Consider the following 15,033-nt stretch of genomic DNA (forward strand, 5'->3'; position numbering starts at 1 on the left):
TTTTAAAATGCAGCATCAGGCACCGCGATCCTACCCCAAAACGTCTTATACGGACTCCGGGACATCAGGGTCTACAGGGTAACGAGGCTGCACATGCAGCGGTCCGCGTGCTTACTTCCCGGGAAACTCCCCGTTCCCCTGATAGACCTTAACGTCCCACACCTTTAACACGGTTTCGAGAAATCAAAGAATACTACATTGAGCAACGCCGCTTGTATCCCGCACCAGCGAAGAGACTCTCGAAAACGGAGGAGCGCATCCTGCGGCGCCTACAGACAAATACGCTGCTCTGTCCAGCCATACTCAAATATTACGACCAAAAAATAAGTGGGCAGTGCCAGTACTGTGGGGAAGTGGCCAACACTTACCATATGGTCTGGGCCTGCCAAATAAACCCAAAATTAACCCCCTTTCCCAACCCCACCAAAGAGGACTGGGAGACGACCCTACTCAATAGCTCCACACTAGAGGAACAGCGAACTCTAGTCCAGCGGGCTCGGGTGGCGGCCTCGACTAATGACGTCCCGGACTAGGGATGTCAACCATCCCGGTGGGGATAAGGGCTATCTGGCACAGCAAGCATCAATAAAGCTTTTTTCCTCCTCCTCCTCCCAGTATTCTGCCGGCGACGGAGCGCGTTGCGTCACGCTCGGAGTGCTCGACCACGGCTGCCTGAATTCGACGATCTAAGAATTACGACGGGGTGCTTGTGTGTACGCTTGGATGAGCGTGGGCTGCTGCTTTTACGTTTCGCTGCACCCATGAAGTCTCGAGCAAGCCTCGACACGTCACCACACCGCGCTGTATATCTCTGACTTTAAGATAGTCACGACCAACACACGACAGCAACAGTTGCGGAGGCGAATATGGCGGCCGAGAAGTCAACAGGCCTATCGGATATCTACTTCAGTCCGACTCGGGGCAGAAAACAGCGCTGGATTCTAAGGCAAGTAGGTTATCATTCTTTATTATACTCTACTTGTCGCGTGTGTGATTCGGATCTCGACTGCCGGCAACGGGCTCGGTCGTGTTGTATATCGCACGCACGAAATGCATCGCAAAGGTTAGCTTCGGCGTCCGCATTCACCTGTGCTTTGCGACTGCCTGGAATTGGCCGCCATTGCCGTCGGCCTCCCGTACGCTCGCTCATCAAGTGCTCGCCTGTCTTCGCCACCGCGATGAGCTCTGGGCTGACGATATTGGGCTGAGACCTCGCCGCTGTGTTGGCAGTCGTCGAAAAGACGTTGCGGGTTCTCGTAAAAAGAGCTTGGTTGTAGTATGTCGCGCGCTGTAAGTGCACCAGCACGGGCTGGCGGGGCTATCGCTAGCGTCGAAACTCACTGAAAATTGGTCGCCATTACAGTCGGTCGCAAGCTGCTCGGCGCCGTCCGCTCGCCGCGGCGGCTGACTCGAGTTTGCGCACTGCACTCGCTCGAGTTTGTGGAAAAGGGCCGCATTAGCATTGATTTCTTCGGCGCTTGCTCCAAACCAGCTTGGCGCTGTTCGTGGCGGCGGCCAAGCGTACGCTGGCTCTCCTGTTCGAAGTTCGCTGGCGGCAGAAACTTCACGTGCAACGCCGTGTTTTGTATCGCGTTCGCTTGCTCTAGCTGAACGACATCGCTCGCTTAGGACTCGCCGACTTGTTAGCGGCACGGAGGTTCGCGGAGTTGTTGCTGCGGCCGCCGCTCCTAAGCTGTTCCGCTACGGGGATCGAAATGCGTCTTTGACAATGTGTGACATCACGGTGAAATGATTAGCGTGTCATATCTCATGTGTGTTTTCATTTCACCTTTCACGTATTTCTAATATGCATTTGTATTCATCCTCTGTCACTTGTGACTCACTATTTTAAATACTTATTATGCAGCCGTGGGCACACAGCGTGCTGAAGACTGTGTGCGCTGGCGTCTGCGATGCCTGTCATCCATCTCTTTCATCAAAGCAGCTTCAGAAGGACTGTGCAAGCTGTGAAGGTAAAGTTATTTGTGTGTCATATTTTAACGCTTCTTTTATATTACCGTGCATGTACTTGTCATATGCGTGCATCTTCATCTTCTGTCACATGTGTCTAACTATTTTTAGTATATTATTGTACGTGCAGCCGTGGGAACACAACAGGCAGAAGGCTGCGTGCGCTGGAGTCTGCAATGCCTGTCATCTGTCGCTTCTGTCGGAGGAGCTCCCCAAGAAGTGAACAAGATTTGACAACGAGACTGGACTTGAACACTTCACCGTGAAATCACTTAAAAGAATGCAGAAACTTCATGTGTATGTAGAAATATAAAAGATTTCGATGTCTCCCTTTTGTCGTTTGTTGTTGCCATCACTGCGAAAACAGTTAGACATAGGTGGCTAACTACTTTTTCGCGTGTTATTTTCTGCGCAATTTGTTGCTCACTGCGCGGAAAAACAGGCGAAAATAGTGTTAGGTGTGGCGGAAAATAAACAAAAACAATGTTTAAACTGGGGACAAAAAGTTCATCCGATTGGAATATTTCAGTGAATCAACCTTTCGTCCGGCAAGGTGCAACTGTGAGGACTAACGATTGCCCAGTATGGTGTAAATGTGGGGATTAACAGTTGCTCTATAAAGTGAAAATGTGAGAATTAAATGCTAGTCCTTTGAGGTCAATTGTGGGAATAACGTTTACTCACTAGGGTGTAAGTGTGAGGACTAAATGTTAGTCCCTTAAGTTCATGTGTGGGGACTAACTCTTAGACCCGGTGCGTTAGTCCTTAAAGGATTAATGGTTGTGGCAGCCTCTTTAGTCCCCAAAAGGACGAACCACACACCCTTGCAACACCCTTTTGCCTTAGTGTACATACACAAATGAAACATCTAAAACAACTAATGACCGAGTATGAATCTTACAAACGAGCACAAAAATCCAAGTTATCTCTGTATATCTGAATGCTTCAAGTTAGAAAACACTTAACTCGATCGAGTTATTCACATTTCGCAGAAAGCCACGCATGCGTGCGCACTAGAGTGAGCGCATGGCTAGTACGGATGAACTGCAAATTCCCGCTATTCCTTCCTTACTATGAAGAAACGTTCGTGTCATCGAAGAAGTTAAGTCATTGAGTAACATACGTTACTCTATGGTAAAGTCTCTTCGCCGTGTGTTTCCAGCTGCTCATCGAAGCAATCACACACAATGACCCGTATTTCATAGGCACTTCTGAAGGTACGGTAAAGTACCGCCAGTGAAGTCATTACGCGCAGTGCTGAAACAAGTACTCTTTATGCAAAAACCTGCTTAACAGCACTTGCCCCACTTACATTTTACTTACGTTTACATTTGGTAAAATTCGGAAAAAATAACCTAGTTACGTAGATAATGGTAATGTATCGGTTACTGTATGAGGTTATTATTCGAATAAATTAATAGATATTTTACGAGACACTGAGGATGCACTCGTCTATAGCAGGAATGAACGCGTGTGACGTTGTTCATCGATTTTGTCGAAGTTGTAGTGAAAAAAAGAAACAAAACAAAACAACCGATGAGCAAAACTCCTTAAAGAGACGCAAACAACTACGCGCCTATCTCGCTGCGAGATTTCGTGTAAGAGTCTGGGAGCGAGTGGGGGTGACAGCGTCTGCTGCGCTCAGTCGCAGAAACGACAGAGTGAGTGAGTGTACGGTGACTGCATCGCAGCACCAGTAAGCCCAGGCAACGCTTTCAGCAGTTTGAGAGGAGATGGCAGACGAAGACAGAGAGGGACAAATTGAGGTTTTGGGCTAGTTAGTATTCGATTATCAAACTGCTCAGCACAAAAACACTTAGAGAACGCACACAGCAAAGACGAGGACGAGCGCAGACTTTCAACTGATTCATTATTGCTAAGATGCACGTGTTCATAGGAAGCATGGAAGATAAAATCCGACGCTTAAGAACACAAGTCAAACAAAACTAAGAGGCTGCAAGAAACCATGTGATCACTGCATCAGTAGACCACGCTTAACCTTATCAGAAAAAGAGATGGCGTATTTGAATTCTTCGGCACGTGGTGTTCCAGAATGATCACTTGGTTTCTTGTAGGCTTGTTTGTTTGAATGAGTGAGTGAGTGAGTGACAACTTTTATTCATCGAAAGGGTGAAGGATGAGGGAACCTAAGCCAAGTAGGCTGCCAGGCAGCGCTTTTCAATCACGTCTTGCGCGTGTTCCAGGATTCGTGCTTAGATGTCCCTGTCGGTGCTGCAAAGAAGAACCTCCCATTGTTCCTCGATAGGGGTGGGTAGTGAGTAGAAGAGGTCGGGGGGCGGGGTATTGTCCAGGCAGCCCCAAAGGATGTGGTTCAGTGAGGCCATACCACCGCAAAGGCAGCAGCGTGGATCAATGTTTGGGTGGATGTAGGAAAAGACGAGAGGGAATGGAATGGTGTAGGTCTGTAGGTGACACCAGGTGACCTCAGACTGCTTGGGAAGACTGACGGGGGTGGTTGGATAGGTGTATCGCTCGATGCGATAGTGCTGGGTAATGTCGTGGTAAGTGACCAGGGGCTCCAGTACCGGGGCGTCAGACTCCAAGGGGCCCTCTGCTCAGTCGACGAGTCATCGGGCGTGTTGGTGGGCTGCCTGATTGTCGGGGTGACCCGAGTGGGGGGGGGGACCCAGATCAGTATGAAATGGCGCTGCTCGTCTTGGTACAGCAACGGGTGAAGGAGTCGTAGGGTGGTAGGCGGTACAAAACCTCGCGAGAAATTCTAATTCCTCGTTTGGAGTCGCTGAGTATGACGCGAGCGTCGGCTGAGGTCACAGCCAAAGCGATGGCCACCTGCTCCGCTTGGACGGTGTAGGGTGTTCGAACGGTGCCAGCCTCAATCGCACGCCCAGAAGGTGCTGAGGAGGGTGACATGGAGATGACTGCGAAGGCGTCCCTGGATGAGTTGTAACGGGCTGCATTCACGTAGGCAACGGCCGCGTGATCAGCGTCTTTGGCGTGAAGCATGGACGCCCGGGCTCACCCGGCTTGGGTGAGCCTCAATGAAATCGTCGAAGGTGTTGTGTACACCAAGGTATAGAAGACGATCCGTAGACGTGTTGGGAGGGAAGGCCGAGGGTGGTCTTGTATTCCCGACGGATGAGGACGTCAATCTTGTCGCGTTTTGTTTTGAGGAGAAGAGTGTAAAGAAGGCTGTACATGATGCGGGAAACAAGAATGGCGTCGACAAGGCGAGGCAGATCGTGCTCTCTCTTGCTTTCACGCCGCGCGCAGACACGGGCAAGCATTCGTGCGGTCTGTTGCACAGAGAGCGCGAGCTTGTCGATGGTGTGCGTGTAATTGCGGTTGGACTGTAACATCAACCCAAGCACGCGGAGATGGCGAACGATCGGTACGTGCAGTTGACGTGCACAGTGACAGTAGGGTGAGGCGTTTTGTAGTGACAGTGGTCGGGAGGCCGCATGAGAAGGAGGGCCGATTTGGCCGCCGAGCAAGTGAGACCGGCCACGTGTACGTGGGAAGTCACGACGTCGACTGCACGTCGCAACGTCCGCTCGATGTGGCCATCAGAACCAGATGTGACCCAAAGGGCAACGTCATCAGCGTACAGGGTGTGTTTGAGAGTGTGGATACGGTCCAGCTTTCTAGGGAGCGAGCAGAGGGTAAGAATAAGTAAAAAAGGCAACAATATGTCGCCTTGAGGGAAGCCGCGAAGGCCAAGCACGTACATGGAAGATAGAAGTCCCGTATGATGATTTCTTCCGTGCTGGCCGTGAGGAATGCATGAATGTAGTTGTAGGTGCGGGTGCCAGGATTGAAGGCTGAGAGTGCGGCAAGGATAGCCGAATGAAAGACGTTGTCCAACTGTTTATGAAGGTCGAGGCTAAGGAGAGGCATAGTGTCTGAAAATGTGGGTGGGTCAAGGAGATCGTGGTGGAGCTGCAAGAGGACATCTTGCGTTGAGAGTCCGGGTGGATTCCAAGCATGGTGTGGGGAAGGAGATAGTGAGCGTCCGTAAACGTTTGAAGGCGAGCGAGAGTGACGTGTTTTAGAAGCTTGGCGACTCATGAAGTGAGTGAAATGGACCGGTGATTGTCGATTGTGAGTTTCTTGGGCGGCCTGGGGATGCAAGCAACGCGAGTGTGTTTCCGTGATTGGGGTAGGTTGCCCGAGTGCCAGCACTCGTAGAGTGAAGAAGTAAGGGTAGTGATCGAAGGAACGTTGAGGTTCCGGAGGAGTTTGTTGGGGATGCGATCTGGACTGGGCGTTGAGGTGGTGCGGATCCTCTGTAATGCCACGTAGATCTCCTTTTCCGTGATGTTGGCGTCGAGCTCTGCGTTGGGAGCCCCATTGTAAGGTGCGAGAGGGGGATAATGTACACCAGGGGTCAGAAGCTGGAAGTACTTCGCCGCCAGGTCGGTCATCAGCGACGGAGTGTCACCGGGGTAGGCCCGGACTACTCGGTGTAGTTGCTCGCGAGCGACCAACTTGCCGGAAGCAGGATCGAGGAGATAGCGGAGGAGATTCCAAGATTTTTTTGCAGCCCAACTGACCGTAGACCTCCGGACAGAGTTGTTCCCACTGTTGGCGTGCAAGCATGGTGGCTTGTTGCTCAATGCCACGATCGAGTTGTGTGATGCGCCAGCGTAAGTACGGTTGTGACGTTGCTTATGCCAAGGGTTAGTGAGTCCCGTGCGAGCGGCCTACAGGTGGGCAAGGCGGGAGTCGATTGCGGGATGGTCTTCCGTGGTAATGATTGAGGCAGGGACCACGTCGAGATCCGCTAGCAGCTGATCGGTCCATGTCCAAAGGTCCTCAATGTTGGGGGCAGCAAAGTGCAGCCGGCGTTCTCGTAACGCATCCCAATCTGTGTGGCGGGTTGTGTGTGCGCTTGGCTTGGAGAGGTACGTGTTCACTTGAAGCAGTTCTTTGAAAAGCAGTTCCTCGGCCTGTTTCTGTGAAACGAAACTTAATTTCCGCGCATACTGCTGGGTTAGATTCCTGCTGAAACCCTAAAATTGATTCTAACACTCCTCAGGTCATCGTTGCCAATGCCATCTTTTTTAACGCTTTGCCATTGAATTTATCAATGTCTTTACAATTGCATTGCGCAAAATAAACGTTCGCATTTACTACTATATGATGTGGCGAATACGTGCTACTTGATTGGACCACGGAACCGAATGGAACAATATTCAAATCGTTGTACAAAATTGGCAGATATAAAAAATAGCCCTAATTAATAGCCATTGTATTTCTATATTAGTATTCAAAATAAACACGACACCATGTACGAAGGTTTCTCATCATACAAGTATTTCTTTGCTCAAGATGGTGTGGGTAAACTACTTTGGGCGCCTGTTAACAGAATTGTAATGGTAGCAATGACGATCATGATGTAGCGAAAAAATTGGCAGATCCCATGTACAGTGGGAATCGATGATATGCGTAGCACGAATGAGGAAGGTTTGATTGATATGTGTGGTTTAATATCTCAAAACCAACATATTGATACGCAACAGCCGGCACAGTTTGTCTGCAAGAAAGAAAAAGATGACGTTGGTGGCTGGTTGTTGATGAACTGTCGCCATCTTGTTCGCCGAGCACGGTGCATCGTATTTAATTTATTAAATAAGTTACCCGTAACATTATTGGTGGAGGTGGACGACTCCCGTACCTCGATGGAGACGCGCAGCGGTCGCAACACCGGGGACTCTTCGGCTACTTCAACTGCCAGTGCCTCATCCCCACCGGTCTCTCGATCCGAGTCGACAACCTACGTCACCCTGCCACCCCTGCGGGATCCTGGAACTTTCTCCGCTGACGGCACCATCGACGTTGACTCCTGGCTGCACCGGTACGCGCCAGTCAGTGCTACCCACCGCTGGGATCCCACACTCATGCTCGCCAATGTTGTGTTCTACCTCGACGGCACGCCGCGGACATGGTTCGAAACCAACGAAGCCGAAATCACAAGCTGGGATCTTTTCAAATTGAAGATCCGTGATCTTTTCGGCGATTCATCTGGTCGTCAGCTCTCTGCCAAGAAGACTCTCGCCACTCGCGCCCAGACGTCTACTGAATCGTACGTCTCATACATTCTTGACGTCTTGGCGCTTTGTAGCAAGGTCGACCAGCACATGTCAGAAGAAGAAAAAGTTAATTACGTCCTCAAAGGGACTGCTGACGATGCCTTCAACCTGCTGGCTCTTAATAATGTCACGAGCATCGACACGATCCTGACAGAATGCCGCCGTCTAAAACAGGCTAAAGCTCGCCGCGTCACCCACGGCATCACGCGCCTGCCGAACACAGCTGCTACTTCCTCTTGTGATGACTCCGTCCGCCCAGTTCCCCGATGCAACTACCTCACCCGCATCATTCGTCGTGAGGTTGAGGCAGCCCAACCAGTAGCTACTCCATTTCGAACGCCTGATCCTTCACTGACCACTATCTCACTGATACAAGCCGTCGTTCGTCAAGAATTATCGAACGTCGGCCTACACCCCATTCAACCAGTCTACTCTGCCGAGCCTTTTTATCGTCGTCCCTCCGCTCCTCTATTTGGTTCCAACTACTCTCGACAGCGCAATTCGGCCGAATGGCGTACACTGAACGACAAGCTCATATGCTTCAACTGCCGACGTGTCGATCATATTGCTCGCCACTGCCGCAATCACTGGGCTCCGCCGGCACGCTATGGGCCTCCTACCCAGGCCACTTCTGACCACCAGTCATCCTCAACATTTGATTTGGTTCCCCTATGCCAACCACATCCTCTGATTCTGCCGCACCTCTGACGAGACCTCACTACGCCCGCTCACCATCCCTTGCTCGCCGTAAATCTCGTTCGCCCCCACAACGCAGTCCTGCCTCTCCGACTTATTCGCAGCGCCTCCGACCGGAAAACTAGGCAGTGCAGCTTCTGGAGGTGAAGCTGCATTGACGACGACCTCTGCAAGAAATCCTCGTGTAACATTACCGACCACCCGGAATCTGTTGAACGTTACTTTAGAAAATGTACCTGTGCGCGCGCTGATCGATACCGGCGCGCATGTGTCCATAATGAGTGCTGCTCTTCGTCGCCGCCTAAAGAAAGTTGTCACACCCGCCTTGAACCGAGCCGTTCGAGTCACCGACGGGGAAACTGCCACGATTATTGGCATGTGCTCTGCCCGTGTGACTATCGCCGATAGAAGCACTCACACTGCTGTTCTTTTCACCGTTATAGAAAATTGCCCTCATGAAGTTTTTCTAAGCATGGATTTTCTAACCACTCACTCGGCCCTTATAGATTGTTCAGCCGGCTGTCTTCACCTTGAAATGTCTCTACTTTCCGATCTGACCAACCCACCCCAAAGTTGCTTTTGCTGCATTGATTTCGCACGCCTTCCGCCTAACTGTGTCACACATATCGACCTCTTCTCTACACCACCTGTACCTGACGGCGATTACATGGTGGCACCAATTCATGCCGTGATGCTTAAGCATGGCGTCGCTGTTCCGCACACCATTTTGACAATCGTTGAAAACCACACATGCCTTCCTATTGTCAATTTTTCCCTCACTGCCCAAATTCTTCCACAAAGTATCTCCCTGGCCGAAATTACTGCTCTACAAGACCATACGGTTGAGCCCTTCAGATGATTGCTGCACCTCAGACCATGAACCAACTCTATCACGTTCATCCGGCGTCGACGTTGACCACATGGTACCATCAGACCTCGCTCCTGATTAAGAGGAAGCCCTTCGTCACGTCCTGGAGTCCTATAGTGACATTTTCGACTTCGCCAGCACGGCTTTAAGCCGAACGAGTGTTGTTACTGATCTCATCAATACTGGTGACGCGAGTCCCATTCATTCACCGACGTCCATACCGTGTTTCCGCGTCCGAGCGCAGAGTCATACAACAGGAAGTCGAAAAGATGCTTGCAAAAGACATAGTCGAACCCTCTTGTAGCCCCTGGGCTTCTCCTGTCGTCCTGATCAGAAAAAAAGATGGAACATGGTGCTTTTGTGTAGATTATAGGCATCTCAACAAAGTTACGAAGAAATATGTTTATCCGTTGCCTAGAATCGACGATGCCTTAGACTGCCTTTACGGTGCTACGTATTTTTCCACTATCGACCTTCGATCTGGCTATTGGCAGATCGCTGTGGATGAGATGGACCGTGAGAAGACGACACTCGTCACTCCTGACGGGCTTTATCACTTCAAAGTTATGCCCTTTAGTCTCTGTAATGCGCCGGCCACATTCGAAAGAAGGATGGACTCATTGCTCCAAGGGTTTAAATGGTCAACCTGCTTATGTTATTTAGACGACGTTATCGTTTTCTCGCCCCCATTCGACTCCCATCTCAAGCGTTTATCGGTCATTCTTGAAGTTTTTCGTCGAGCCGGACTTCAACTGAACTCATCGAAATGCCACTTTGCTCGTCGTCAAATAACCGTACTTGGCCACATCGTCGATGCCGCAGGAGTCCGTCCGGATCCTGAGAAAATTCGCGCCGTCACGGACTTTCCTGTTCCAAAGCCAACAAAGGACGTTCGCAGTTTTGTGGGCTTGTGCTCCTACTTTCGACGGTTTGTTAAGGACTTCGCCATCATTGCACGCCCACTCACAAACCTCCTGAAGAAGGACACCCCGTTTTTTTGAGGTGCTGATCAAGCCTCATCTTTTTCCCAGCTCACAACGCTCCTTACAACACCGCCGATTTTAGCCCATTTCGATCCATCAGCTCAAATTGAGGTTCGCACTGACGCTAGTGGACATAGCATCGGGGCAATGCTAATGCAACATCAACGCGGACATGACGGTGTTATAGCATATGCAAGCCACCTGCTATCTACAGCCTAGCGCAACTATTCAATCACGGAACGTGAGTGTCTCGCTCTTGTGTGGGCAGTCGCCAAGTTTCGCCCATACTTATACGGGCGTCCATTCCGGGTAGTCACCGACCACCACGCGCTCTGCTGGCTGGCCTCACTCAAGGATCCCACAGGACGCCTCGCTCGTTGGTCCCTACGATTACAAGAATACACGTTCACCGTAACGTACAAAACAAGGCGGTCACATCAAGACGCTGATTGTTTATCACGCTACCCTGTGGAAGAGGCTGCCCATACTGACACCTTTCCAGACCTTCTGTCTGTGATGCAGCTACTCAACCTTGGCCACCAACAACGCCTGGATGCTTCCCTGCGAACCATCATTGACAAGCTTGAGTCAAGGCCTCGCGACGCATCTCTAGAAATGTTCCTGTTAAAAGACTGCATCCTGTATCGCCGTAACCTCGATCCACATGGCCATGACTTGCTACCCGTCATACCAGCACATCTTCGTGCGACTGTTCTCAACCAACTTCATGACGCTCCTTTGGCGGGCCACTTGGGCGTCTCTCACACATACGACCGTGTACGTCATCGTTTCTTTTGGCCTGGTCTTGCCCGCTCTGTTCGATGCTACGTCGCCGCTTGTGAGCCCTGCCAGCGCCGCAAAAAGCCATCTTCTCTACCAGCTGGATTTCTTCAGCCGATCGACATTTCCATTGAACCTTTTTTTCGAGTTGGCCTCAACCTGCTTGGCCCATTCCCGATCTCCAGCTCAGGCAACAAATGGATCGCTGTCGCCACTGACTATGCGACACGGTACGCTATCACACGAGCACTTCCGACAAGTTGCGCAACCGATGTGGCGGACTTTCTGGTATATGATATTATTTTAGTACACGGAACTCCACGCCAACTTCACTGACCGGGGCCGGACCTTCCTATCAGCTGTCGTTGATGAAATCCTGCGCTCTTGCTCTGCCAAGCACAAGTTTGCCACTTCGTACCATCCGCAAACGAACGGTCTTACGGAGCGCCTCAACCGCACCATAACCGACATGCTTTTTAAATACGTAGCGGCCAACCACCAGGACTGGGACGTTCATTTGCCATTTGTGACGTTCGCATATAATTCGTCACGTCACGACACTGCCGGCTACTCACCATTCTATCTTCTATACGGCCGAGAACCCACCCTACCATTTGACACCTTGCTGCCCTCGGTCACGCAGTATGCCGGCGAAGCCATCGCGCGAGCCGACCACGCACGCCAACTCACCCGCAGCCGCCTGCAGGCCTCACAAGAGCACCAAAGACAGCTCTATGATTCCCATCATCGAAACGTGCACTTTTCAACGGGTTCCCTTGTCCTCCTCTGGTCCTCCACTCGGCATGTAGGGCTTTCTAAAAAACTGCTGTCACGCTACACTGGACCATTCCGCGCCGTTCGCCAGGTGACTGACGTTACATACGAGATCGTTCCAGCCGATTCAGCGTCATCATCGTCACCTTCGAGTGACATCGTGCACATAGCTCGACTCAAGCCTTATCACCCTCCTTCTACCGCATCCGAGTTGCTCAAGCACCGAGACGGTGCTTCTACCACCGGGGGGTTATGATACACAACACCCGGCACAGCCTTTCTGCAAGAAAGAGAAAGACGACGTTGGTGGCTGGTTGTTGATGAACTGTCGCCATCTTTTTCGCCGAGCACGGTGCATCGTATTTAATTTATTAAATAAGTTACCCGTAACAATATGATTATGAGGGACGCAGTAGTGGAGGGCTCCGAAAATTTTGACCACCTGGGGTTCCTTAACGTGCACCAATGAGGAAGGATTATATGTCAGTTAAAAATGATACAAAGGTTACGAGGCGGAGGTAAATTATGCCGTACATAACTTCATTATTATGTTTGCATGTGTCATTTACCTTCATCATCTATTCACGCCACCTGATACCAAATTTTGTATATGTAGAGCTAGCGAAACGGCCACGAGCGTGCTATGAGCGTAGCATGCCGTCATGTTTTACATGACACGCATGTCATGAGTATCATGCTCGGACGTGTAATTTCATTTCGCCGTCTAGTGACGTCATGCAATACCACTTTGGTATATGTGAAGCTAGGGAAACGACCGCGAGCGCATCATGAGCGTAGCATGTGGTCGTGTTGTTACATGACACGCATCGCATGATTATTATGCTTGCACCAGTCACATACCTTCGTCCTCCATTCACGTACCGTAACACCATACTTAGAATATGTGAAGCTAGCAAAACAGCTGCGAGAACATCATGAGTGTGGCTTATAGTCATAATGTCATATGACACGCATCTCATAATTATCGTGTTTGCACCAGGCACACACCTTCGTCATCCATTCGCATCACGTAATACCAAAGATGATATATGTAAAGCTAGCGAAACGGTTGCGAGCGCATCATGAGCGTGGCGTGTATTCATGACTCATTACTTACATGACATGCATGTCATGATTTCCACGTTAGGGTCTGTGGCTTGTGTGCACCATGCAATCATGGCATACCATACCAGTTTTGCAAAATGTCATGCGAACCAGACCCCCGCAAGAGCAGCATGACGATGAAATGTATTTAATGACAATAATGACATACATGTCATGATTTTCATGTTATGACTAGTCAAATATGGTCGCAATATAGTCATGTTATGCCTTACCAAGTTTCGTATCGATTCTGTTATCGAAACGGCCAGGTATAAGTCGTAGGCGGCTATATAGATAGATGAAAAGATAGATAGATACGCTCAAAGTCGCCGAACTTCGCTAAGACATGCTTCACATTTCATAATCTTATTTTTGTGGCTGCCGCTTAGCCAGCTAAGCTTTTCATTTAGAGTGAGCATATAGACTCTTCTGCGCCCTTCCTTCAGCATCGGCATCACTTGCGCGAAGCCGCCTGATTATTTCACAGCTGCTCAAAAACTGCATTCCTGTCAAAGATTGCTTTTTTTTTCTTGCTCTGTGAAAAGTACCAACATGCATTTGAAAAGTCCCATGTACTACCTTAGATGAAAAATGTGGTCTGCATTAGCTTAAACTATCCGCGGCTGAAAGTCGTTAGTTAGAACTACAGAAATGCAAGAAATTGGGGAATAGTCTTCGTGCAAAACCAGTACTGCAATGGCGGTTTCACAGCACTACCAAAGCGCACTTATATAGATTCAGTTTGGTTTTATAGGTTAGCCATACCCTTGATGCATGTTCGTTACAATCTCTAAACAGTCGGGCTAAGCAATTTTTTATTTATTGTTTATATAGAGCCATAGGACAGCATGGTAGTGTACCAAGTACACTAAATAGCTACCCACTTTTCCTAAACACACACATCGCCGAATCATCTCTTATTTGACGATGGTGTCCTTTAACGTCCTTGTACTTGTAGTATTAAAAATTTCTTTTCTGTAAATAAATTTTGGTATTCTGTTGGTCTTGTTCGTTGTTAGAGATGTGTTTTAGTCAAAAAATCATTCCCTGTTACGCTTACACAGATATTGTTATATGCTTTGTTTTTGTAAATATTTTTGTACAATGTGTGATATATCTTGTAATTTGGTGCAAATATTTTTACCGGTCACTTGTTGCCATGTCATTGGTCTTCTGGGCCCTAGTCAAGCTGTTTCATTACAGCTTTTAGCCCAGGAGACCATCCAGAATGTAATGTTTTCGTTTATTCTGGAAATAATAGAAATAAAAAAAAAAAAACGTTCTGTATTGCACGTTCATGACGTAATTTTTGTCAACACGGCCTCCTCAAGTGTGAGGCCAACGGGATGGCTTTGTGCTCACTCTCCCATAGTAGAGTACCAAATACTCAAACGTGAACCACCATATCTAAACCGCTAACATCGTTCATTGATTGATTGATATTTGGGGTTTAACGTCCCAAAACCGCCATATGGTTATGGGAGACGCCGTAGTGGAGGGCTCCGGAAATTTTGACCACCTGGGGTTCTTTAACGTGCACCCAAATCTGTGCACACGGCCCTACATCATTTCCGCCTCCATCGGAAATGCAGCCGCCGCAGCCGGGATTCGATCCTGCGACCTGCGGGTCAGCAGCCGAATGTGCCACTAAACCACCGTGGCGGGGCCCCTAACATCGTTCATCTCATGGCAATTGCTATGCAAATAGAACAGAAACACGTCTCTCGCCTACGAAGTCCGCGGTTACACTAGCTTAGAGAATGGGAGGCTCCGGCTGATCGCCTTG

The sequence above is a fragment of the Rhipicephalus microplus genome, chromosome 10 (assembly GCF_043290135.1).
Source record: "Rhipicephalus microplus isolate Deutch F79 chromosome 10, USDA_Rmic, whole genome shotgun sequence".
Classification (NCBI taxonomy): domain Eukaryota; kingdom Metazoa; phylum Arthropoda; class Arachnida; order Ixodida; family Ixodidae; genus Rhipicephalus; species Rhipicephalus microplus.